At 47.4% G+C, this 18,159-nt stretch overlaps 1 pseudogene; it reads left to right on the forward strand.

Moving 5' to 3' along the window:
* The window catches only part of LOC143998029 (uncharacterized), a 78,114-nt pseudogene that overhangs the window by 37,022 nt on the left and 22,933 nt on the right, over positions 1-18,159 (forward strand).

An 18,159-nucleotide genomic window follows, 5' to 3' on the forward strand; every position in this document is an offset into this window, starting at 1 on the left:
AACACCTGGTGATGTCATCTGCAGGCTCCGCCCACGTTTCCATCCCTCCGATGCTTCTGCGCATGCACGCCGACTGCCCAATGCTGATGCCGATCTCTCTCTGGTTCTGATGACAGGTGCGGGCGTAGCTGGGAAATCCTCTTCTTCCTTTCTCAGCCTCGGCAGTGGACTCATGTCACTTCCACTCCCGGACGCCTCCTCTAATTCTCCGCTCTGGATTCCGATGGCTCCCGCTGCATCTTGACCCATAGGTAAGACGAGACAAAGGCTAATCCAAACCTCTCCTCCCGCCAATTCTGCTCGTTCAAACAACTGACACATGAGAGTCTTCATGCCGTCAGAGAGTTCTTCAGTGCCGGCCGTACTATAGCTCTTCTGCCCATATCTCCTTGCGACATCTCTCAGGGGACTGGCCCAGAATCCTGTCAACTGGCCCTTTATGAAGGCCCCATACTGGCTTCCAGAATGTTCCAAAGGTCACTTGACCTTAAGTGACAAATCCTGACATGACCCTCTGACCTTCCAGAACCTTCCTCTGTCACATGACCCAAACTGACCAATAAAAAACCTCCTACTATAAAACCTCTTAAATTGATTTAAATTGCCGCCGCTGCCCCATAAGGTAGAGGGGGGCCTTAAAAGTCTTCCCTTTTTCCTCCACATTCATGTGGCAGTGGCGCATACACATCTCAGCTCATACAGACGTTAATGCGGCCAGCAACATCACATGTAAGAACAGTATAACCGTGCGCAAGCCCTCAGTATTCAGTAAGGCTTCTTTAATTGGACAGCAGAATGGTGGGTGGGAATAGGCTCAAGAAGTTGCGTCATAGTCCCATGTTAGGGAAGTTGACCCCTTTGTAACAATGTAAAACCAGAATCACATGGGCTCACTGAAAGGACTCTCTAGTTTTTCAGTTTGTATTTAAATATGTTTATGTGTATGATAACTGTAACTGGTTAATATGAATGTGAAATGTTTAAGATGTAATGATGGAAGAAAAACACCAATATAAAATACTGAATTTAAATATATGTTTATGAAGTGTTGTGTATATTAGGGTTTTTTATTGTTTGTTCATCTTGTATGTTTACTCTTTTTTTTTATGTTTTGTATGTTACAGGATTTGCAGATATTTCACCTGAAGAATTGCGCCTGGAATGTTATACAGCACGGTATTCTGGAAATATGCAGAACTATGTAAATGTCTTCATTTTGGATGATTAGGGTTGATTATGCACAGAGGGATAGCTTTATTCAAATCTCTTCTAAGGGCTTGTTCACACCAGTGGCTGCATTAGAATGCAGCCACTTGTGTTTGGTAGGATTGCGGTACGTACCCTCCTTTTTTTTTTTTTTTACCTCACATCTCATTAAGTTCTGTTGGCCACTGTGCGAGGTGATGGACCGCCTTGTGCTACGATGGAAAAAAAGTAATGCATGCGGTAGTGTAAACCAGAAAAAATTCAAATGTACTTTGCCAGATCATGTATCTTACAGGTTACAACACTATTTGTGTTACAATATAACACAAATTTAGGCCTACCTGCCATCTCTATAACCTAAAAAAAAAAATTCTTGATGAAATGAATATTCTTACACTGCCTAAACGTTTTAATAAATGAGTATGGTGCTTGGTTGCGGAAAGCACTGATTGGGTCAAACACTACCCAGCAGGAAATATAATTTAAAAAAAAATCTATATATGGTGCTGTGCTCCAAGTAATAGAAAACAAATAAAGTGCTCAGTGATTCATATAAAGTGCTAAACGTATAAGATAGTGGACTCCAAAAAATTATTCAAATTCATACACTAAAAACACAGTAAAATACAGAATCTAAAGTGCTAAATAATCAGAGCGATATGTGATGAACTTCCCATGTGCAATAGGTGCAATATAGACCTACTGCAGGATCCCAGAAAACCGGATTACCCCTTGTTCTTTATGCTGTAACCTTACAGCGGTAAGGTAAGGAGTCATTGCACCCTTAGGTGTAACCGCACTAAAGAAAAAGATCACTTATTCACATCATCACAACACAGAATGCCAATTGGAATCCAGCAATTCACACTGTAATCACCAGCACTTGTTTTGAAGATATATGCTTACTTTGAACTTTGTGTTACTAGCACTTTATCCCATTCAGGCTAGAGTGGGTCTGGATGCTATCCTATATTGGACTATTTGCACCTATTGCACATGGGAAGTTCATCACATATCTCTCTGATTATTTAGGACTTAAGATTCTGTATTTTACTGTGTTTTTAGTGTATGAATTTGAATCATTTATTTTAGTCCACTATCTTATACACTTAGCACTTTATATGAATCGCTGAGCACTTTATTTGTTTTCTGTTACTTGAAGTGCAGCACCATATATTGATAATTTTTTTATTTTTTTATTTACTTCCCTACAGTGAGACAACTTTATAACTGCTATGGTGGGTGGGCAGAGCTGAGAATTCAGATATTATCACTGGCTCAAATCTACTGACATCAGCCCAAAGCTGGATGAATTGTTTTGTGGTTTGAATGGTTAGCCATTTACGGTAAACTCAAGGCAAAATATTTTTCTTTTTTTTGTGTGTCATGTTGAACAGAGTGGATGGGGATGGGAATCCCTTGTGAACTTTAACTGCTTTCTGAGATGCTTTCAGGGAGACTTTCCTCAAATCCTGTTCCCGTGACACCAATTTTACCGGACAATCTGCAACAAGGACACGCAGCAATAAAAAACTGAGAAGGGTTTCTAGCATTGCCTTACTTTACTTAAAGAGCTATTGCTATCTGTATTGCTGTTTGGAGATGCTCCATGACTTCCTGTCTAGGGAAACCCGGTGTCACAGGGACAATAAAGACGGCCATACATGGTTGGAAATTTGGCCAATTCGGCAGGGACTGACCAAATTTGATCCATGTATGGGCAGCCTGGTTGTACACATATCAGTCTAACAATTGACTTCTGTACAACCAGTATGTTAGATTTTCCCCATTTGATCAGTGCCACTGGCATTGACTTAAAACGGAACTTCAGTCATTTTTTTATATTTCTATCTAATAAATCTTCTGCCCTTGTTGTTTTTACTTTGGATAGTAAAACATTTTTTTTTTTCTGCCAGTAAATACCTTATACAGCCCACTTTCTGGTTCTTATCTGGTAAAAAGCCTAGGCTTATGATATCATGCACATCTCTCTCTCACTCTTCTGAGAGTTTGCTAGAGAGGGAGGAGGGATCATTCCTAGGAGGGCCAATGAGAGCTGCAGAGCTGAAGGTGTGCCTCTGTGTGTAAATTCAGGAAGTGAACAGGCAGCAGCTTAAGCTGCCCACAGTAAAAATGATTACACCGAGACTCAGTGGAGGGAGATTTCTGCAGCAAATTTGGCAAGTACAGAATCATAGTATATATAAAATAATATGCAAAGTGATTGGAGGGAAGCTTCAGGGTGGCAAAGATTGTATTACATTATGTGAGCAGACTGCAGTTCCTCTTTAATATGTTATTTTGTTTATTACGGATACTTATATAACACTATCAATTTACGCAGCTCTTTACATACATATATATTGCACATTCACATTAGTCCCTGCCCTCAAGGAGCTTACAATCTAAGGTCACTAACTCACATTCATATGTACACATACAAGGGCCAATTTAGACAGGATCCAATTAACCTAGCAGCATGTCTGGAGTGTGGGATGAAACAGGAGTACCAGGATGAAATCCAAGCAGGCACAGGGAGAATTAGTGGGGAGGATTCCCCTCATCCACATTGAGTCAGTTGTTTTACGTTCAACCCACTGGTTGAATGAAAAAAAACGTTTAATCTATGGGCTGCTTAAGTGAGAGAAGAAAGCAGTAAAAATCTCAGAGGAGGTTCTAATCTTTTCCCAGGTTATCCAAAGCTTTTCCACTACATACAATTGTATTATTGTGTGATTTTTTTCTTAATACTTCAAAAGGTTTCACTAGGGGAGCAATCTTTTCAGATACGTTTCTACTATATGGATGTGAGAGTGTCTTTGTTGTAGCTGTTTTAGTGTACACTGGTACTTGCAAAGCCTTTATCTGTTCTTTTCTTGGTAGGTGAATTCAGTACAGCAACTAGCCACACAGTGGAAACAGAGGATACATGCGATTAAGAACACAAATATTTCATCTCAAACTGCACTGGTAAATAACCAAATTAAAATTGTATTATTTGTTGTCTCTCTGCAGAAACACAGGTTTTTATTTTGTAGCACTAACCCCTGTAGGAGCTGCTGGTTTGATTGGGCTTACTGTTACCTTCTTCACCTCGATTTGTGTCTAGGGGTTTCCCATGGTAGATGGTCCAGAAACTTTAGAGTGACGACAGATCCGCTTAAGAGATTTTTATTTGCAAAAACGTAGTTAACGAACAGTCTTTTAGTATAGGATCAGAGGGTTAGGAAGAAAGTTCAGGTACTCTTAGTGTCAAAGTCAATAATAAAGAACTTGCTTACTTCGACTAAATCCAGAGAATAGCCATTCACAGCTGGATGTTCACTCAAGTTGGATAGTCCCTCTCTCACAAGGCCTAGCAGCCAACAAGGTGCTTAAATCAGGAATAAGTCTCTGCCACAGACTTTGTTGTAGAACATGTAGGAATAAGTCTCTGCCACAGATGTTATTGTAGAACATGTAGGGAACTAGGACTAGTAGATCACTCGTGTGATACCTGGATCTTTTAGCCAGTTTGGCGATACCCACGAGATTGGATTCACTTAGGTACTTCAGCCCTACCAGGCTCTTGCTAAGAAGCCAACCCGTGTGTGGCCTTCTTCTAAAGAGTCCTCCCCTGGATAGCTATGAAGTCGCTGGGCCTCTCCCCACGACTGGAGACGGCACCGGACCACCTCTGAATCCTTTCCTTAGTTTCTCTGCCTCGGGCTAGCCAGTCCCGAGACATAAAGTCGGGTGGATCCGCACCCCAGGCCATAGCCTTCCTGGGGGCTAGTCAGGAGGACCAAGACCATGGAGTCAGAACATACTTCTGGACCGGAACCCTGAACCACGTGACATTCGCATCTTAAGTACCCTCTCCCAGAAAGGCTCAGAGAGAAAGTAACCTCAAATCACCCAACCAGATTGTGTTTCCATGCCTGCCAGAAGAGACAGTGCCCCCTATGGCCAGGCTGAACACCCTATAGTCCAGTCAGACTGATGCTGAGGTCAAAATTTGGAACAATTATGCCCAAACCAAACTGCAGTTCAGGTGTAACTTTAAGTTTCAAAACATATAGCGCATGCTCTTCAGGAGCCGGTGCTACAATTTATTTATTTTTTTCTCCTGTTAAACAGCACACTTTTCTTTCTACCCATGGGATCTCTTTTTATCAGTTCAAGACTTCACAGCTATCATAATAACTAATATCCCATGACTGATTTACTTTATCTTAATATTACAGTACAGGACAAATTCTGAGTATTCATAGTCCCTGAGTTATAGGTTGGTACCTCTTTAGATGACAGGACACTGGCAAGCTTTTGAGGACATGCCTCCTGGGCATCCCCCATAACATTCAGAGAAAACGCTCTTACCTTAACTAATTATTATTTTATCTTTGGATTCTTCAGTGAACTTCTCAATCAACTTCAGTGTCTTTTTAATACAGCAATAGAAACCATGCAGCTATATATATCTCCTATATAGAGACTAGTGACATGGACAGATAAGACAGGGTTACCCTGTATTTTTGACCGTTACTGTAAAAACCAGGACTGTGTAATGAATATATTCACTTTACAGTGTAAACTTTTCAAACTAGACACTAAAACTCAACCACTCAGAGCTTAGTCTCAGGTAGGTGACCAAGATTTGCATCACACACTTTCCCACCACTTCTACGTAAAGCCCTTTTAAAGATACTTGAGTGCTTTCTCCCACAATTTTGCCACAAAGACTTCACTATAGGACAGTCTGCACCTGCACAGTCTTGCACCTTCACGGAAACGCTTACTTTATATTCCACACCCTACTTGTTGAGTACCCTACGAGGGAATACCCTCACCTGTAGCAATAGTGGGAACCAGCTAAAAGGGAACCACAGCAATAACCCAGGCAAACATTCACTCTGCCTAGGGCCTTCACAACACTCTCATCCCAGCAGGGTTGCTGACCTCCTGTGGAAATATTTACTGATGGAGCACATGACAACCTGAAATATTGCAGAACTCTTACTAAAAAATAAGACATTCAATATTTAAACAATATAAACACAATACGGAAACACTGAAAATACACATAACAAGTAATTTGCCTAGTTTATACTTACAAAAGTCAACACAGCATGACAAATTATCAGCCCCTGGTATTTACGGACAGTTGTAAAAGTCAAAAAATGTTATGAACTGTCAGTAAATGTTGATTGATGCTTACTAGTGATGGCCAAACGGTTCACCCGGCGGTCGTTTCGCGGCGAATTTCGGCCGTTCGCCGTCCGCCCGATCGGCGGACTATTGCCGCCGTTCGCCCGGCGGACTTCCGTGTTTACTGTGTAAAAGAACTTTGACCTATGATGACACATCCATCATGGGGTACAGGACAGCCAATTGAGACATTACAGCACATGGACACTTGGACATTCCCCCTAACTTATAAATAGACCCAATCCGGCGGCCATTTTACATTCTTTCTTCTGTCACTATAGGGAGAGGTTGCTGTGTGGAGCAGAGAGAGATTGCAGTGACTCAAATCGCTAGCTATTTGATACACAAAAGTTCTTTTCAGGACTGGTATAGATAGGTGTTAGGTGTAGTTCAGGATATAGGTTTGAGGCACTGCTGTGCTACTGATTGTTGCAGCAGCCTGAGTGTCTTTTGTCAGTTTAGAGAAAGGGACAGGGCGTTGTGTGCTGCAGGGACAGTCAGTTTAATCATTCACTGTTACTATTAGGTCCACAAAAGTGCTATTCAAGTTATTGTTCCAGCAGCCTCTGTTTTGTCAGTTTATATAGGGACAGGCAGGAAGCTGTGTGTGGGCAGTGAGGGTCAGTTTAATCAGTAGCTGTTGCTATTAGGTCCACAAAGGTTCTTTTCAGGACTGGTATGGTAATAGGCTTGTACACGTATAATATTCTTTCTTCCAAATATAGAAAGAATATTATACTTGACTAATGCCCTTCTGCTGCAGTCTGCTAATCATTCACAACCTACTTGTTCCACAAAGGTCCTTATCAGGACTGGTAACTTGGTCTATGGTGCTACAGTACATAGGGTTGAGTGAGGTACAGTCTGCTATTCCGAAAGGACTGGTATAGGTCCACAATACATAGGGTTGAGGTGCACTACTGCTGACCGCTGCCTATACTGCAGCAGTCCTTCATCAGTATAGGGACTGACGTACAGTCTGCTAATCAGTCACAACCTACTTGTTGCCCAAAGGTCCTTATAAGGACTAGTAACTTGGTCTAGGGTGCTACAGTACATAGGGTTAAGTGAGGTACAGTCTGCTATTCCGTAAGGACTGGTATAGGTCCACAATACATAGGGTTGAGGTGCACTACTGCTGACCGCTGCCCTATACTGCAGCAGTCCTTCATCAGTATAGGGACTGACGTACAGTCTGCTAATCAGTCACAACCTACTTGTTCCACAAAGGTCCTTATAAGGACTGGTAACTTGGTCTAGGGTGCTACAGTACATAGGGTTGAGTGAGGTACAGTCTGCTATTCCATAAGGACTGGTATAGGTCCACAATACATAGGGTTGAGGTGCACTACTGCTGACTACTGCCCTATACTGCAGCAGTCCTTTATCAGTATAGGGACTGAGAGTTTTGTCACAGGGTCATTTAAAAAATGACAGACAGAGGAAGAGGCAGGCCCTTCCACAGGGGTGGTAGGGGTAGGGCAGGAGCAACAGGCTTGAGCCAAAGTGGGAAGTTGCAGAAGGTGCGTTCAATTCATTTAAAGGATGCACCAGACTTGGTTGAGTGGCTCACTCAGCCATACTCTTCTGCACCCTCCTCATCCTCTCGATCTGCACCCTCTTCTTCACTCTTTGCTATGTGCACCCCCAAAGACACTACCACCAACAACACCACCACCACCACATACCTTCCGCTTGAGTCACAGAAATTATTTTCTGATCCATATCAAGACATTTCTGATGTGCAGCCACTCTTGGTATTGGATCAGGAAGAGGAGGTAGCAACAACCGCTACTCAGCAGTCTAACGACAGTACCCAGGAGGAGGTTGGTCCCCGGTGTTGCTGCCTACTCCGAGATCTCTACTTATAGCGGTGGGGAAGGTGACGTCGATGATGACGTGTCTAGTGATGTCACGTGGGTGCCCACAAGAGAGGAAGAGGAGGGGAGTTCAGAGGGAGATATGGACCAGCAGATAGGGAGGAGAAGCAGGAATAACTTACATTGCACAGGAGGGACAAAGCAGACTGCAAATGTATCAGGAGCGAGTCATCGACCATGTATGGTCACATCTGGCGCTCCCAGGACACTGGCACATGGCTCTGCAGTGTGGGCTTTTTTTAACGTGTCTGCTGCTGACAATAGCGTTGCCATCTGCAATCTTTGCAGTCAGCGCATTAGTAGCGGTAAGCCCAACACTCACCTAGGGACGACCACCTTAAGAAGGCACATGAGCAGCCATCACCGAGCCCAGTGGGAGCAACGGAACACACAAAGCCACACTCCAGGCTCTCACTGTCCAGCCTCGTCTTCTACTTCTCCTTCTCCTCTCTCCTCACAATTGTCCTCCACTCCACCTTCCATCACGCCAAGCTCACGTTTTTCTGCAAAAAGGCAGGCTTCTGTGGGCCTAATGTTCGAGCGTAAAAAAATGATGACGCCGGATAACCCTCTTGCCCAATGGTTGACGGCTGGCTTGTCAGAACTCATAGCCCGCCAACTACTGCCATAAAAACTGGTGGACTCGGAGGCCTTTCACAAATTTGTGGCCATTGGAACACCACAATGGAAGGTCCCAGGAAGGAAGTATTTCTCAGAGAAGGGCATCCCAGAGCTATATGGCCATGTTCAGCGGCAAGTGAATGTATCTCTGGCACACAGTGTCGGTGCCAAGATACATCTGACCACAGACACGTGGTCTAGCAAACACGGGCAGGGAAGGTATATCACTTTTACTGCCCACTGGGTGAACCTTCTGATGGCCGTCAAGCATGTAACCCGTGGCACCTGTGTAGATTTGGTTTTACCGCCACGGATTGCATGCAGGCCTGGCCCTTCTTCTCCTCCTCCTCCTACTCCATCCTCCTCCCTCTCCTCCTCGGCTGACTCCTCCTTTTCCGCTGCTAGCGTCTCTTCCGCTGCGCCGCCCAAGCTCCCCAGAACCATGCCGTGCTGTGTCTGTTGTGCCTGGAAGCCAAGAGCCACACTGGCCCGGCACTCCTTTCAGCTTTGCGTTCACAGGCAGATCAGTGGCTAACACCGCGCAATTTGACAGTTGGTAAAGTGGTGTGTGACAACGGTGCCAATCTGCTTAGCGCATTGAAACAGGGCAAAATCACGCACGTGCCATGCATGGCACACGTCTAAAACTTGGTCGTGCAGCGATTCGTTGTCAAATACCCTGGGGTCCAGGACATCTTGCGGCAGGCAAGGAAAATCTCGGCCCATTTCAGAAGATCTTACACGGCCATGGCTCGCCTTGCTGACATTCAGCGGCGACACAATCTGCCGGTCAGACGTCTTATTTGCGATTGCCCGACGCGATGGAACTCAACCTTCTATATGCTTGATAGGCTGCTCCAGCAGAAACGTGCAGTTAACGTCCTGTATGAACTCTGCGGCAGAACAGGTTCTGGGGAGCTGGGTTTTTTTTCACCGTGCCAGTGGCTGCTCATGCACGACGCATGCAGACTTCTGCGGCCATTTGAGGAGATCACCAAACTGGTGAGTCGCAGCCATGGCGCCATCAGTGACATGGTACCTTATGCCTTCTTTATGGAGCGTGCATTGCGTCGTGTCATTGATCAAGCTGTGGAGGAGCAGGAGCGGGAAGATGAGGAAGTCGCAATGCTGGATGAATTCCCAGGGGGACTACTCTATCTGAGACAAGTGAACAACAGGAGTCTGAAGAGGAGTCAGAGGAGGATGATGCCAGGGCGGATGAGGAGGAGCAAGAAGAGCATGCTTTAAACCTTTCTGGGATCCCTGTTGTTGTGCGTGGATGGGGAGAGGAGAATGAAGAGGACGACATTATCCTGGATGATGAGCAGGAGCCAGGCCACCAAACAAGCATAAGGGTCAAGGACCAGTACTGGGTGGCAACGTACTTAGACCCCCGGTACAAACACAAAATGGCGGAAATGTTACCGCCGTCACAGAGGGCTGGCAGAATGGAGCACTTCCAGGCCTTGCTTCGAGAAATGCTGCATTCTGCTTTTGTGTGCGCTGGCAGAGGAGCAATTCCCACTCCCAGAGAAGGAGTTGCGGGTACCAATCCAACAGCGCCTGCAAGAAGAGGCCGGTTTGAAGATGTGTTGGTGACTTCGGATATGAGGTCATTCTTTCAGCCGACCCATCGACAGATGTCATCCGGGTCCAGCATCATGGAACGCCTAGACCGTCAGGTGTCCGACTACATCGGGTTAACGGCCGATGTGGACGCTCTAAGGAGTGATGAACCCCTGGACTACTGGGTGGGCAGGCTTGACCTCTGGCCAGAGCTTGCCCAATTTGCAATCAAACTGTTGGCTTGCCCCTCGTTCGGTGTCCTGTCCGAAAGGACATTCAGCGCAGCAGGGGGTATCGTGACCGATAAGCATACTCGCCTAGCTCACGACAGTGTTAACTACCTCACATTTCTAAAAGTGAATGAGGCATGGATCTCGGAGAAATTCAACACATGTGACCAGTAGACCATGTATATGTCTATAAACAATTTTTTTAATCGAGCACACAGACCTTCTTTCTTCATTTGGCTCACTTCCTTGTACAAAAAAAGCACACCGTACTATATGCCCGTACCCTCCTCTTTGAAGAGGTTGAGCGGTGTCATATTTCTACTGGGGCTGCTTGTTATGAGGGGCTCCCACCATCCCTGTGCTATGCTCATTATGAGGGGCTCCCACCATCCCTGTGCTGTGCTGACTTCCTCCTGGGGATGCTTATTATGAGGGGCTCCCACCATCCCTTTGCTATGCTGACATCCTCCTGGGGCTGCTTATTATGAGGGGCTCCCACCATCCCTGTGCTATGCTGACATCCTCCTGGGGCTCCTTATTATGAGGGGCTCCCACCATCCCTGTGCTGTGCTGACTTCCTCCTGGGGCTGTACCTCTGCTGTGCATATTATGAGGGGCTCCCACCATCCCTGTGCTATGCTCATTATGAGGGGCTCCCACCATCCCTGTGCTATGCTCATTATGAGGGGCTCCCACCATCCCTGTGCTATGCTGACTTCCTCCTGGGGCTGCTTACGGTGCAGGTGTCAGTGCTGTATATCACGGTGCTGGTGTCAGTGCTGTATATCGCGGTGCTGGTGTGAGTGCTTTATGTCACGCTGCTGATGTCAGTGCTCTCTATCACGGTGCTGCTGTCAGTGCTGTATGTCACGGTGCTGGTGTTAGTGCTTTATGTCACGCTGCTGATGTCAGTGCTCTCTATCACGGTGCTGGTGTCAGATGACTCTATCATGGTGCAGGTGTCATTGCTGTATGTCACACTGCTGATGTCAGTGCTCTCTATCAGGGTGCTGCTGTCAGTGCTGTATCTCACGGTGCTGGTGTTAGTGCTTTATGTCACGCTGCTGATGTCAGTGCTCTCTATCACGGTGCTGGTGTCAGATCACTCTATCACGGTGCAGGTGTCATTGCTGTATGTCACGCTGCTGATGTCAGTGCTCTCTATCACGGTGCTGTTGTCAGATCACTCTATCACGGTGCAGGTGTCATTGCTGTATGTCACGCTGCTGATGTCAGTGCTCTCTATCACGGTGCTGGTGTCAGATGACTCTATCACGATGCAGGTGTCATTGCTGTATGTCACGCTGCTGGTGATCATCTCCTGCACCCTCTTCTTTGCCTACCCTGACCTTCCCTCTCCTCCATTGCCTTCATGCGCTCCACAGTCCTGAATTGTCACAACAATTTCCCATATAAAAAAAGAATGCTTGTAGTTGTCGATCCCAGATTCACCTCATACATGTGTTATATCATTGGCCATGTGGTGGGACTATGTTTGCACAGCTATTAATTATTTTGTGGCTGCAAATTTGACCTGTAGGTTTGCAAAGTTCACCTCCCATTGAAGTCAATGGGGCCCGCCGCGAACGTTACGGTTCACAAACGATCGCCCGCGTTCGTGGTCCGCGTTCGCGAAGCGTCCCGTCGGAAGTTCGTCCATCACTAATGCTTACCTTGCCCTGGAGCAGGACCGTATTTTAACACTCCTTTTAAGGCCGCGTACACACGGGCGGACTGTCTGCCCAACTTAGTCCGCCGAAACACATTTCAGCGGACAGTCCGCTCGTGTGTGGGCTTCAGCGGACTTTTTCAGCGGACTGTCTGACGAACAAAGTCTTACGGAATTTCCGTAAGATTGTCCGTCCAAACTTGGTTTGAGCGGACAGTCCGCCCGTGTGTGTGCCAGTCCGCTGTACTTTCGAAATGTGCGGACTTTTCCCGCCCGGAGAAAAGTCTGCTCATTTCGAGCGGGTATCCAGGTAGGCGGGGCCCACGACGGAGACGTCGCGGGCCCCGCCGCCTGGTATGGACTTAAAGGGGAACCCCAACGCCGAAAAAATCGGCGTGGGGGTCCCCCCAAGTCCACAACAGACCCTTGTCCGAGCACGCTACCCGGCCGGCCAGGAAAGGGGGGCGAGCGAGCGCCACCCCCACTGAGCTGTACCAGGCCGCGTGCCCTCAACATGGGGGGTGCCTTGGGGAAGGGGGGGCCGCGCGTCCCCCCCACCCCAAAGCACCTTGTCCCCATGTTGATGAGGACAAGGGCCTCTTCCCGACAACCCTGGCCGTTGGTTGTCGGGGTCTGCGGGCGGGGGGCTTATCGGAATCCGGGAGCCCCCTTTAATAAGGGGGCCCCCGGATACCGGCCCCCCACCCTATGTGAATGAGTATGGGGTACAATGTACCCCTACCCATTCACCTGTGAAAAAAAGTACAAAAAAAAACACAACACAGGGTTAAAATATTTTATTGCACAGCTCCGGGGGTCTTCCGTCTTCGGGGGTCTTCTCGCCGGACTCCTCCGCTATCTTCTTGTAGCTCTTTTGCTAGCGGAGCAGTCCGGCTTTCTTCCTCCCCGCCGCCGGCCTCTTCTCCCGACTTCGGGGGTCTTGTCCCCCTCTTCGGTTCTTCTGCCGGGCCACCGCGCCTTCTTCTAGCTCTTTTACAGGCGGTGGCCCGGTCTTCTGTCGCCGCTGTCGCCGCCGCCTTCCGTTCTTCTTCTTCTTCTTCTTCTTCCCCAGGAGATGTTGCCTCGACGATCTCTCCGGCCGGAATGCCAGAGCCGCGCTGCGCGGCCACTTATATAGTGACAATGGGGCGGTGTCACATGGTATATGTCACATGGGTTGGTGCCACATGGTGACACAGCCCCCTTACGATGTCATAGTCCCCATGTGACATCAACCCATGTGACCAACCCATGTGACATATACCATGTGACACCGCCCCATTGTCACTATATAAGTGGCCGCGCAGCGCGGCTCTGGCATTCCGGCCGGAGAGATCGTCGAGGCAACATCTCCTGGGGAAGAAGAAGAAGAAGAAGAAGAAGAACGGAAGGCGGCGGCGACAGCGACAGCGGCGACAGAAGACCGGGCCACCGCCTGTAAAAGAGCTAGAAGAAGGCGCGGTGGCCCGGCAGAAGAACCGAAGAGGGGGACAAGACCCCCGAAGTCGGGAGAAGAGGCCGGCGGCGGGGAGGAAGAAAGCCGGACTCCTCCGCTAGCAAAAGAGCTACAAGAAGATAGCGGAGGAGTCCGGCGAGAAGACCCCCGGAGCTGTGCAATAAAATATTTTAACCCTGTGTTGTGTTTTTTTTTGTACTTTTTTTCACAGGTGAATGGATAGGGGTACATTGTACCCCATACTCATTCACATAGGGTGGGGGCCAGTATCCGGGGGCCCCCTTATTAAAGGGGGCTCCCGGATTCCGATAAGCCCCCCGTCCGCAGACCCTGACAACCAACGGCCAGGGTTGTCGGGAAGAGGCCCTTGTCCTCATCAACATGAGGACAAGGTGCTTTGGGGTGGGGGGGCCGCGCGGCCCCCCCTTCCCCAAGGCACCCCCCATGTTGAGGGCACGCGGCCTGGTACGGCTCAGTGGGGGGGGGGGCGCTCGCTCGCCCCCCTTTCCTGGCCGGCCGGGTAGCGTGCTCGGACAAGGGTCTGTTGTGGACTTGGGGGGCACCCCCACGCCGATTTTTTCCGGCGTTGGGGTTCCCCTTTAAGTCCATTCCAGGCGGCGGGGCCAGCGACGTCTCCTTCGCGGGCCCTGCCTACCTGGAGACGCGCTCGAAATGAGCGGACTTTCCTCCGCGTGTGTGGGCGAGTCCGTTCATTTCAAAAGTTGAGCGGATTGTATGGCGGACTTAGTCCGCTGTATGAGTCCGCTCAAAAAGTGCCGTGTGTGGGCAAGTCCGTTCATTCAAAAGTTTGGACGGACTGTCTGTCGGATTGTCTGACGAACTTAGTTGGGCAGACAATCCGCCCGTGTGTACGCGGCCTAACACTTCTATCTCAGGCTTGCAAGAAGTGGCATACTGACAAAGGCAGACTTTTCTGCAAATATGTCACATTACCTTAACCATTATCAATTTTAAAGCAGCCATCACTTTCTAGGGCTCAAAAACGCCAAATTCCTTCTTCAGCCACACCATTTCTACCTGAGTTGGATCCTGATATATCTGGCCTAGAAGAGGCAGCCACAGAAGGGAATAAAAAGGACCCCGGTATGGTGGTGTTGAAAGAGGCTGTGAAAGATTTCTCACCCCCAGGCACCTATGCATCTGATGTTACAACTTCGCACAATATAATTGCCAATATTGATATACTCACTTCTGTGAACATAAGTCGTTGTCGTACTTAAATCTCCCCTGTCTTGCCATGCCTCTTTGCTTACAAACAGACCTAAATCTAAAAAGGCAATTCCCATTTTTATTATGGGTCGATCTAGAAAAGATTTTCACTCCTCCAAAAGCTATCGCAGAGCTCTGTCCTTTCAAAGAGTTCACTACAAAGTGGCCTGTTCTGTTAGTAGATTCTACTCTCCATCTTCTCTTTCAATATTTTTATTCAAGTTTTCAACTTAGAAGTTACAATCTCAGTATTTGACATCAATAAGACACAGAGAATCAGAAATCTTATAACAATACAACTCACATAGCATAACAGTAACCGTAAGATAAAAAAAAAGAGTAGGTCCGCATATGCATGGCTTAAAAGGTAGCCCAAAGAATAATTAAATCAACACGTACCGACATCATGTATTTGTCTTGCTCTATATGAGAGCGGCATGGCAAGTACTGGGGCCCCGCCACCCGGCCCTCCATTCCGATTCCGGTACTCTAATCAGTACACCTAATAACCGTACCGTACTCAATAACACAAATGCGGCCAAAAACAAATAACTCCCCCAGTAGAGAGGGAAAAATGAAATGAGGCAGCTATCATAGACTGAGATGAGTGAAAAAAAGAGTAGAGAGAGGAAAGAGAAGAAGAAGGATAGAAGAGATAGAAGAGGGGATGCACTCCAGCTCCAGAAGGGCCCCCAAACCTGGCTGGCCCGGTAAACCCATTAGACTGTAACCAAGTCCCTGATCCACGGACCCCACACTCTGTTGAACCAAGCCATTCTATCAGTTAGTATTGCCGATAGGCGTTCATTCACCATAATCCAGGACAGTTTTGATTTAAGCAAATAAAAGGGTATTACTGGTGACCTCCACGATTTAGCTATAGAGACCCTTGCCGCCACAAATATGAAAGCTATAAACGTTCTCATTGGCCTCGATGCCCCTTCCACGGGGCGCCCCAGTAGCGCATGCAACGGCGACTTCCGAAGGTTCACTCCGGTCAAAGAGTAAATAAAATTGTACGTGCGTATCCAGAACCTTCGCACCTTGGGGCATGACCACCATATATGATACATGGTCCCATCCGCAGTGCAACCTCTAAAGCACCGTGGGGACGCCCCTGGAGCAAAAGCAGCCACTCGAGCTGGAACCATATACCACCTCAATAACACCTTATAGTTTGCTTCAATCAAAGAAGTATTAATAAGTGCTCTAGATGCACTTTGTGCTACCTTGTTCCACTCCTCCATTCGCAAGGTACATTGCATATCCCTTTCCCATCTCTCCATATATGGCAACTTCTGAGAGGTCGGGAATAAGATATTATATATCATGGAGATATGACCTTTGTGGTTGTCGTATGTCCTGCACACGGTTTCCATTGGGGTACATGTAGTGAGGTCAGAAGTGCGACTTAATGTTGCCAGAAAGTGCGCTATCTGAGTAAAGCGAAAAAACTCTGACCTCGGGAGCTGATATCTGTCCTGTAAGGATACTCGTGACAAGGCCCCTTTATGGTCGCATAGGTCAGCTATGCGCAGCAAACCTTTATTAGTCCACCATAAAAAATCTTGAGGCCGTAAACCCGGGGTAAACAGAGGATTATCAAGCAGAGGGGCTAACGGGGCATGCCTAGATCTGAAGGCGTGGGTGGTCGACAATCTATCCCACAAATTTAGAGAGTAGGACAGGGTCGGGCACATCACCTTGGGTCTATCTTTTGCTTTCATCCAGATTAAATGGCTAATCTCTCTTCTGGGAAATTGGGAGGATTCCAACAGCATCCAGAGTGGTTTGTCTTGGCGTGTATGGAACCGAATTAATTGTGATAACACTGCTGCCTGATGGTATTTAAACAGATCCGGCATGCCCAGGCCACCCCTCGCTTTGGGTGTGTACATTGTTTGTCTGTTCACCCTAGGTCTACCATGTCCCCATACATAATCTAATAATTTTGCTTGAAATTTCTGGAGCTCCCGCCTATCAATAGAAATCAGGAGAGTCCTGAATAGGTAAAGCACCTTTGGAAGAACCGTCATCTTAACGGAGTACAACCTGCCAAACCATGACGGGGGGGTTATTCGACCAACGTTTAAGATCTGCAGTTATTTTGTTAAACAGTGGAGGGAAGTTATGTTTGTAGAGCGTGGTCAGAGATGGGGTCAGCACAATACCCAGATAGGGCAAGGACTTGTCTTGCCATTGAAAGGGGAAGGAACTCCGTACAGCTCGGACTATATGGGGTTGTAAGGACACGTCAAGTGCTTGGGATTTAGAGTGATTCACCCTTAAACCTGTAAATGATGTGAACTGTTGTAATACCGCATGGAGGTTGGGCAGGGAAGTAACTGGAGAGGAGAGGAGCAATAGTATATCGTCCGCAAACATTGCGCATTTGTGTTCCCGACCCCCACTCGTGACTCCCAATATATCCGGATGTTCACGGATCTTGATGGCCAGTGGCTCTAGGGCCAGGATAAATAAAAGGGGAGACAGAGGACACCCCTGGCGGGTCCCTCTGTGAATACAAATGTTTGGTGAGTGATGGCCTTTAATTACTAGTGTCGCCATGGGGCCGTCATTAATCATTTTAAGTGTAGTCAAGAAGCTGGGCCCAAAACCATATTTGCTCAAAATAAAGAATAAGTAATCCCATGACAAAGAATCGAACGCCTTATGCAGGTCGAGGGAGACCAGTAATGCACCCCTCCGTCCCCCCCCGTCCCAACCCGAGTTCAAAGCAGAGATAATATCAATGATACGTCTAGTCTGGTCCGGGGCCTGTCTAGTGGGGACAAACCCCGACTGGTCCTGATGAATGTACTCCGCCAAGAATCCATTCAGCCGTGTGGCCATTATCTTCGTCAGCAATTTGAGATCTACATTAATCAAAGATATGGGATGATAGTTCGTGCAGTCACCGTGGTCTTTGTTCGGTTTCGGTATAACATGTATATAAGCCCGGTTCTCATGTGGAGGTAGAGGGGATCCCCTTCGCAGGTCATTGTAAAAAGAGCAGAGATGTGGGGTCAGAATCTCTCTAAACTTGCGGTAATAGTGGCCCGAGAGGCCATCAGGGCCTGGAGATTTTGACGGATTCATAGATTTGATGGCCCC

This window comes from Lithobates pipiens, unplaced genomic scaffold (assembly GCF_037356315.1).
Source record: "Lithobates pipiens isolate NorthernLeopardFrog02 unplaced genomic scaffold, aLitPip1_a1.2 Scaffold_19, whole genome shotgun sequence".
NCBI classification, from domain to species: domain Eukaryota; kingdom Metazoa; phylum Chordata; class Amphibia; order Anura; family Ranidae; genus Lithobates; species Lithobates pipiens.